This window comes from Cupressus sempervirens, chromosome 7 (assembly GCF_028749045.1).
Source record: "Cupressus sempervirens isolate cs-2001-9-10 chromosome 7, ASM2874904v1, whole genome shotgun sequence".
NCBI classification, from domain to species: domain Eukaryota; kingdom Viridiplantae; phylum Streptophyta; class Pinopsida; order Cupressales; family Cupressaceae; genus Cupressus; species Cupressus sempervirens.
The window spans coordinates 687,683,798-687,692,790 of record NC_143124.1 but is presented as its reverse complement, the minus strand read 5'-3'; positions in this window follow the sequence as shown (position 1 = coordinate 687,692,790).

Genomic DNA, 8,993 nt, shown 5'->3' with positions numbered 1-8,993 from the left:
TGGTGAGAGTACCTGGTGGCTCGACTTGATGAGCAGACTTAAAGAGTCAACTTGGTGAGAGTACTTGGTGGGGTGAACTGATGAACAAACATAAAGAGTTGGCTTGGTGGGAGTACTTGGTGGGCCGATCTGGTGGGGTGACTTTATGGACGGACTTAAAGAGTCGACCAGGTTAGAGTACTTGTTCTGGTGACTTGATGAACGGACTTGAAGAGTCGACTTGGTGGGGTGACTTGATGAAAGGACTTAAAGGGTCGACTTGGTGAGAGTACTTGGCAGGGCGACTTGATGAACAGACTTAAAGGGTCAACATGGCGGGGTGACTTGATGAACGGACCTAAAGAGTTGACTTGGTGAGAGTACTTGGCGGGGTGAACTGATGAACGGACTTAAAGAGTCAACTTGGTGGGAGTACTTGGTGGGCCGACTTGATGAACAGACTTATAGAGTCGACTTGGTGAGAGTAGTTGTTCTGGTGACTTGATGAATGGACTTAAAGAGTCGGCTTGGCGGGGTGACTTGATGAAAGGACTTAAAGAGTCGACTTGGTGGGGTGACTAGATGAACGAACTTAGAGGGTCGACTTTGCGGGGTGACTTGATGAACGGACCTAAAGAGTTGACTTGGTGAGAGTACTCAGTGGGGTGACCTAATGAACGGACTTAGAGAGTCGACTTGGTGAGAGTCCTTGGTGGGCTGACTTGGTTGGGTGACTTCGTGAACTGACTTAAAGAGTCGACTTGGTCAGAGTACTTGGTGGGGTGACTTGATGAATGAACTTCAAGGGTCAACTTGGCGAGGTGACTTGATGAACGGTCCTAAAGAGTTGACTTGGTGAGAGTACTTGGTGTGGTGACTTGATGAAAAGAATTAAAGAGTCGAATTGGTGAGAGTACTTGGTGGGGTGACTTGATGAACGCACTTGAAGGGTCGACTTGGTGGGGTGACTTTATGAACGGACCTAAAGAGTTGACGTGGTGAGATTTCTTGGTGGGGTGACTTGATGAACATAGTTAAAGAGTCGACTTGGTGAGAGTAGTTGGTCGGGTGACTTGATGAATGCACTTGAAGAATCGACTTGGTTAGAGTACTTGGTGGGGTGACTTGATGAACGGACTTAAAGATTTGACTTGGTGGGCCGACCTGGCGGGGTGACTTGATGAACAGACTTAGAGAGTCAACTTGGTGAGAGTACTTGGTGACTTCGTGGGCCGACCTGGCCGGGTGACTTGATGAACAAACTTAAAGACTCAACTTGGTGAGAGTACTCGGTGGGCTGACCTAGTCACGTGACTTGATGAACGGACTTAAAGAGTCAACTTGGTGGGCCGACTTGGCCGGGTGACTTGATGAACGAACTTAAAGATTCAACTTGGTGGGTCGAACTAGCGTGGTGACTTGGTGAGTGTACTTGGTGGGCTGACCTGGCAGGGTGACTTGATGAACGAACCTAGAGAGTCGACTTTGTGAGAGTACTTGGTGGGTCGAACTGGCAGGGTGACTTGATGAACGAACTTAAAGAGTCGACCTGGTGAGAGAACTTGGTGGGTCGAGTTGTCGAGGTGAATTGATGAACGAACCTAAAGAGTCGAATTTGTGAGAGTACTTGGTGGGCCAACCTAGCAGGGTGAGTTGATGACCGAACTTAAAGGGTCGGCTTAGTGAGAGTACTTGGTGGGCCAACCTGGCGGGGCGACTTGATGAACGAACTTAAAGACTTGACTTGGTGAGAGTTCTCGGTGGGTTGACTTGATGAACAAACCTAAAGAGTCAACCTGGTGAGAGTACTTGGTGGGCCAACCTGGCAGGGTGACTTGGTGAGCAAACTTAAAGAGTTGACTTGGTGAGAGTAGTTGGTGGGCTGACCTGGCGGGGTGACTTGATGAACGAATTTAAAGAGTCGACCTGGTGGGCTGACTTGGCAGAGTGACTTCATGAACGAACTTAAAGAGTCCACTTGGTGGGCCAACCTGGCGGGGTGACTCGATGAACAAACTTAAAGAGTCGACTTGGTGAGAGTAATTTGTGGGCTGACCTGGCGGGGTGACTTGATGAATGAACTTAAAGAGTCGACTTGGTGGGGTGACTTTATGAATGCACTTGAAGGGTCGACTTGGTGGGGTGACTCTATGACCGGACCTAAAGAGTTGACTTGGTGAGAGTACTTGGTGGGGTGACTCGATGAAAGGACTTAAAGAGTCAACTTGGTGAGAGTACTTGGTGGCTCGACTTTATGAGCAGACTTAAAGAGTCCACTTGGTGAGAGTGGGCCTAACGGGGCGATGTGGTGAGTGGGCCTAATGGGGTGAGTTGGAGGGGTGAATTGGCGAGTGGTATTAGAGAGCCAACGTGGTGAGGCGACTCGCTGAGTTGGTTCATTGAGATGACATGGTGAGCTGACTTGGTGAGTCGACCTGGCGAGCAAACTTAAAGAGTTGACTTGGCAACGTACTCGAGTCGACTTAGTGAGGCGACCTGGCGAGCGAGCTCAAAGAGTCAACATGGTGAGGTGACTCATTGAGTCAACATGGTGAGGCGACTCATGTTGAGGAGCTATCCTTGAGGCGACTTGGTGGGCCTACTTGATTAGTCGACTTGGTGAGCCGACCTGACGAGCTGACACGGTGAGCGGGCTTAAAGAGGCGATGACTTGGTAGGGTAACTCGGCAAGCCAACTTATCGAGGCGAGATTTTGAGTCGACTTGGTGAGTTGACTTGGTGAGTGCACTTAAAGAGTCAACTTCGTGAGGTGACTCGGCGAGTTAGCCCGCTGATGCGACTTGGGCGGGCCGACCTAGCGAACAAAATTAAAGAGGCGACTTGGGCGGGTTGACCTGGTGAGCGAACTTAAAAAGTTGACTTGGAAATGTACTTGAACAACTGACTTGGTGAGCTAACATGGTGAGTGGGCTTAGAGAAGCAACTGGGCGGGGCGACTTGATGAATGAACTTAAAGGGTCGACTTGGCAAGGTGACTTGATGAACGAACCTAAAGAGTTGACTTGGTGAGAGTACTTGGCAGGGTGAACTGATGAACGAACTTAAAGAGTCGACTTGGTGGGAGTACTTGGTGGGTCGACTTGATGAACGGACTTATAGAGTCGAATTGGTGAGAGTAGTTGTTCTGGTGACTTGATGAACGGACTTAAAGAGTCGGCTTGGCGGGGTGACTTGATGAAAGGACTTAAAGAGTCGACTTGGTGGGGTGACTCGATGAACGAACTTAGAGGGTCAACTTTGTGGGGTGACTTGATGAACGGACCTAAAGAGTTGACTTGGTGAGAGTACTCGGTGGGGTGACCTGATGAACAGACTTAGAGAGTCGACTTGGTGAGAGTCCTTGGTGGGCTGACCTGGTTGGGTGACTTCGTAAACTGACTTAAAGAGTCAACTTGGTGGGAGTACTTGGTGGGGTGACTTGATGAACAGACTTCAAGGGTCAACTTGGCAAGGTGACTTGATGAACGGTCCTAAAGAGTTGACTTGGTGAGAGTACTTGGTGTGGTGACTTGATGAAAAGACTTAAAGAGTCGAATTGGTGAGAGTACTTGGTGGGGTGACTTGATGAACGCACTTGAAGGGTCGACTTGGTGGGGTGACTTTATGAACGGACCTAAAGAGTTGACATGGTGAGAGTTCTTGGTGGGGTGAATTGATGAACATAGTTAAAGAGTTGACTTGTTGAGAGTAGTTGGTCGGGTGACTTGATGAACGCACTTGAAGAATCGACTTGGTTAGAGTACTTGGTGGGGTGACTTGATGAACGGACTTAAAGATTTGACTTGGTGGGCCGACCTGGTGGGGTGACTTGATGAATGGACTTAGAGAGTCGACTTGGTGAGAGTACTTGGTGACATGGGGGGCCGACTTGGTCGGGTGACTTGATGAAAAAACTTAAAGAGTCAACTTGGTGAGAGTACTCGGTGGGCTGACCTGGTCACGTGACTTGATGAACGAACTTAAAGAGTTGACTTGGTGGGCCGACTTGGCTGGGTGACTTGATGAACAAACTTAAAGAGTCGACTTGGTTGGTCGAACTAGCATGGTGACTTGGTGAGAGTACTTGGTGGGCTGACCTGGCAGGGTGACTTGATGAACGAACTTAGAGAGTAGACTTTGTGAGAATACTTGGTGTGTCAAACTGGCAGGGTGACTTGATGAACGAACTTAAAGAGTCAACCTGGTGAGAGAACTTGGTGGGCCGAGCTGGCAGGGTGAATTGATGAACGAACCTAAAGAGTCGACTTTGTGAGAGTACTTGGTGGGCCGACCTGGCGAGGTGAGTTGATGACCGAAATTAAAGGGTCGACTTGGTGAGAGTACTTGGTGGGCTGACCTGGCAGGGCGACTTGATGAACGAACTTAAAGAGTTGACTTGGTGAGACTACTCGGTGGGGTGACCTGATGAACAAACCTAAAGAGTCGACCTGGTGAGAGTACCTATTGGGCCGACCTGGCGGGGTGACTTGGTGAGAAAACTTAAAGAGTCGACTTGGTGAGAGTAGTTGGTGGCTGACCTGGCGGGGTGACTTGATGAATGAACTTAAAGAGTCAACTTGGTGGGGTGACTTGATGAACGCACTTGAAGGGTCAACTTGGTGGGGTGACTCTATGAATGGACCTAAAGAGTTGACTTGGTGGGAGTACTTGGTGGGGTGACTCGATGAAAGGACTTAAAGAGTCGACTTGGTGAGAGTACTTGGTGGCTCGACTTTATGAGCAGACTTAAAGAGTCCACTTGGTGAGAGTGGGCCTAACGGGGCGATGTGGTGAGTGGGCCTAACAGGGTGAGTTGGTGGGGCGACTTGGCGAGTGGTATTAGAGAGATGACATGGTGAGGAAACTCGACGAGTTGGTTCGTTGAGATGACATGGTGAGCTGACTTGGCGAGTCGACCTGGTGAGCAAACTTAAAGAGTCAACTTGGCAATGTACTTGAGTCAACTTGGTGAGGTGACCTGGTGAGCAGGCTCAAATAGTCAACATGGTGAGGTGACTCATTGAGTCAACATGGTGAGGCGACTCATGGTGACGAACTATCCTTGAGGCGACTTGGTGGGCCTACTTGATTAGTCAACTTGGTGAGCCGACCTGACGAGCTGACACGGTGAGTGGGCTTAAAGAGGCGACGACTTGGTGGGGTAACTCGGCAAGCCAACTTATCGAGGCGAGAAGGTGAGTTGACTTGGTGAGCTGACTTGGCGAGTGCACTTAAAGAGTCAACTTCGTGAGGTGACTCGACGAGTTAGCTCGCTGATGCGACTTGGGCGGTCTGACCTGGCAAACGAACTTAAAGAGGCGACTTGGGCAGGCTGACCTGGTGAGCGAACTTAAAGAGTTGACTTGGCAACATACTTGAACAATCGACTTGGTGAGCTGACATGGTGAGTGGGCTTAGAGAAGCAACTAGGCGGGGTGACTTGATGAACGAACTTAAAGGGTCGACTTTTTTGGGGTGACTTGATGAACGGACCTAAAGAGTTGACTTGGTGAGAGTACTTGGCGGGGTGAACAGATGAACGGACTTAAAGAGTCGACTTGGTGGGAGTACTTGGTGGGCCGACTTGATGAACAGACTTATAGAGTCGACTTGGTGAGAGTAGTTGTTCTGGTGACTTGATGAACGGACTTAAAGAGTCAGCTTGGCGGGGTGACTTGATGAAAGGACTTAAAGAGTCGACTTGGTCGGGTGACTCGATGAACGAACTTAGAGGGTCAACTTTGCGGGGTGACTTTATGAACAGACCTAAAGTGTTGACTTGGTGAGAGTACTCAATGGGGTGACCTGATGAACAGACTTAGAGAGTCGACTTGGTGAGAGTCCTTGGTGGGCCGACCTGGTTGGGTGACTTCGTAAACTGACTTAAAGAGTCGACTTGGTGGGGTGACTTGATGAACAGACTTCAAGGGTCGACTTGGCAAGGTGACTTGATGAACGGTCCTAAAGAGTTGACTTGGTGAGAGTACTTGGTGTGGTGACTTGATGAAAAGACTTAAAGAGTAGAATTGGTGAGAGTACTTGGTGGGGTGACTTGATGAACGCACTTGAAGGGTCGACTTGGTGGGGTGACTTTATGAGTGGACCTAAAGAGTTGACATGGTGAGAGTGCTTGGTGGGGTGACTTGATGAACATAGTTAAAGAGTCGACTTGGTGAGAGTAGTTGGTCGGGTGACTTGATGAATGCACTTGAAGAATTGACTTGGTTAGAGTACTTGGTGGGGTGACTTGATGAACAGACTTAAAGATTCGACTTGGTGGGCCAACCTGGCGGTGTGACTTGATGAACGGACTTAGAGAGTCAACTTGGTGAGAGTACTTTGTGACTTAGTGGGCCGACCTGGCCGGGTGACTTGATGAACAAACTTAAAGAGTCGACTTGGTGAGAGTACTCGGTGGGCTAACTTGGACACGTGACTTGATGAACGGACTTAAAGAGTCAACTTGGTGGGCCGACTTGGCCGAGTGACTTGATGAACAAACTTAAAGAGTCAACTTGGTGGGTCGAACTAGCGTGGTGACTTGGTGAGAGTACTTGGTGGGCTGACCTGGCAGGGTGACTTGATGAACGAACTTAGAGAGTTGACTTTGTGAGAGTACTTGGTGGGTCGAATTGGCGGGGTGACTTGATGAACGAACTTAAAGAGTCAACCTGGTGAGAGAACTTGGTGGGCTGAGCTGGCAGGGTGAATTGATGAACGAACCTAAAGAGTCGACTTTGTGAGAGTACTTGGTGGGGCAACCTGGCGGGGTGAGTTGATGACCGAACCTAAAGGGTTGACTTGGTGAGAGTACTTGGTGGGCCAACCTGGCGGGGTGACTTGATGAACGAACTTAAAGAGTCGACTTGGTGAGAGTACTTGGTGGGGTGACCTGATGAACAAACCTAAAGAGTCGACCTGGTGAGAGTACTTGGTGGGCCGACCTGGCGGGGTGACTTGGTGAGCAAACTTAAAGAGTCGACTTGGTGAGAGTAGTTGGTGGGCTGACCTGGCGGGGTGACTTGATGAAAGAACTTAAAGAGTCAACCTGGTGGGCCAACTTGGCAGAGTGACTTCATGAACGAACTTAAAGAGTCCACTTGGTGGGCCGACCAGGCAGGGTGACTCGATGAACGAACATAAAGAGTCAACTTGGTGAGAGTAATTTGTGGGCTGACCTGGCGGGGTGACTTGATGAATGAACTTAAAGAGTCGACTTGGTGGGGTGACTTGATGAACGCACTTGAAGGGTCGACTTGGTGGGGTGACTCTATGAACAGACCTAAAGAGTTGACTTGGTGAGAGTACTTGGTGGGGTGACTCGATGAAAGGACTTAAAGAGTCAACTTGGTGAGAGTACTTGGTGGTTTGACTTTATGAGCAGACTTAAAGAGTCCACTTGGTGAGAGTGGGCCTAACGGGGCGATGTGGTGAGTGGGCCTAACGAGGCGAGTTGGCATGGTGACTTGGCGAGTGGTATTAGAGAGCTGACATGGTGAGGCGACTCGGCGAGTTAGTTTGTTGAGATGACATGGTGAGCTCACTTGGCAAGTCGACCTGGCGAGCGAACTTAAAGAGTCAACTTGGCAACATACTCGAGTCGACTTGGTGAGGCGACTTGGTGAGTAGGCTCAAAGAGTCAACATGGTGAGGTGACTCATTGAGTCAACATGGTGAGGTGACTCATGGTGAGGAGCTATCCTTGAGGTGACTTGGTGGGCCTACTTGATTAGTCAACTTGGTGATCCGACCTGACGAGCTGACATGGTGAGTGGGCTTAAAGAGTCGACAACTTGGTGGGGTAACTCAGCAAGCCAACTTATCAAGGTGAGATGGTGAGTCGACCTGGTGAGCTGACTTGGTGAGCGCACTTAAAGAGTCAACTTCGTGAGGTGACTCGGCGAGTTAGCCTGCTGATGCGACTTGGGTGGGCTGACCTGGTGAATGAACTTAAAGAGGCAACTTGGGTGAGCTGACCTAGTGAGCGAACTTAAAGAGTTGACTTGGCAACATACTTGAACAACCGACTTGGTGAGCTGACATGGTGAGTGGGCTTCGAGAAGCAACTCGGCGGGGCAACTTGGCGAGCACACCTGCTGGGGCAAGGTGGTAAAATGACTAGGTGATTCGACTTGGTGAGCTGACTTAAGGAGCTGACTTGGTGAGCCAACTTAAGGGGTCGACTTGGTGAGGCAACCTGAATAGTCGACTCGGTGAGTTGACTTAGGGAGCCGACATGGTGAGCGATCTTAAAGAAGAGGTGACCTGGTGGGGCAACCTGGTGAGGCGAGACGGTAAGTCATCTTGGTGAGCCGGCTTGACGAGCTGTGAGTGGACTTAAAGAGTCAATTCTTGATTTGGCAAAGACCACATGGTTAGATGACTTGGTGAGCCGACCTGGCTAGCAAAATTGGCAAGCAAACTTATAGAATCGACTTGCTGTCCCCAGCCAGGATCGCATGAGGGGAAAAAAAAAAAAACAAAAAAAATCATGGGAGGCCCTGTACAGCGAAAAGCACTAAATTTTGGGCATTACAAAAAAAAAACAAAAAACCAGTTACCCGCTTTTGGATCATGCACAAGTTTCAGTTCACGTATTGCCGAGCCGACTCGAGGCGTTATGCCTAGCTAGCCAGATTCGAGGTAGGGTAGCCGAAATGATCCGATTTGAGAATTTTCTTTATAAAAAGAGATCATGATAGGCCTCATAAGTCAAAAAAGAATGAAATTTTGGGAGTTCAAAAAAAAATGTTACCCGGTTTTGGATCGCGCACAGGCCTCGGGTCACGTAGCATCGAGGTGCCCTGGGTGACATGATTCGAGCGAAAAGCCGACAGTGGCATGAGTTGTGTAAAAACATTGGAGGCCATTAAGGCTTGAGGCACTTCGAGTCGAGGTTGCCGAGGTGGGTTGGGTTGAAAACTTTGGGCGTTAACCAAAAAGAAAAAGTTAACCGCTTTTGGATCATGTACACGGCTCGGGGCACTTAGAATCAAGTCGAGCACGGTGACATG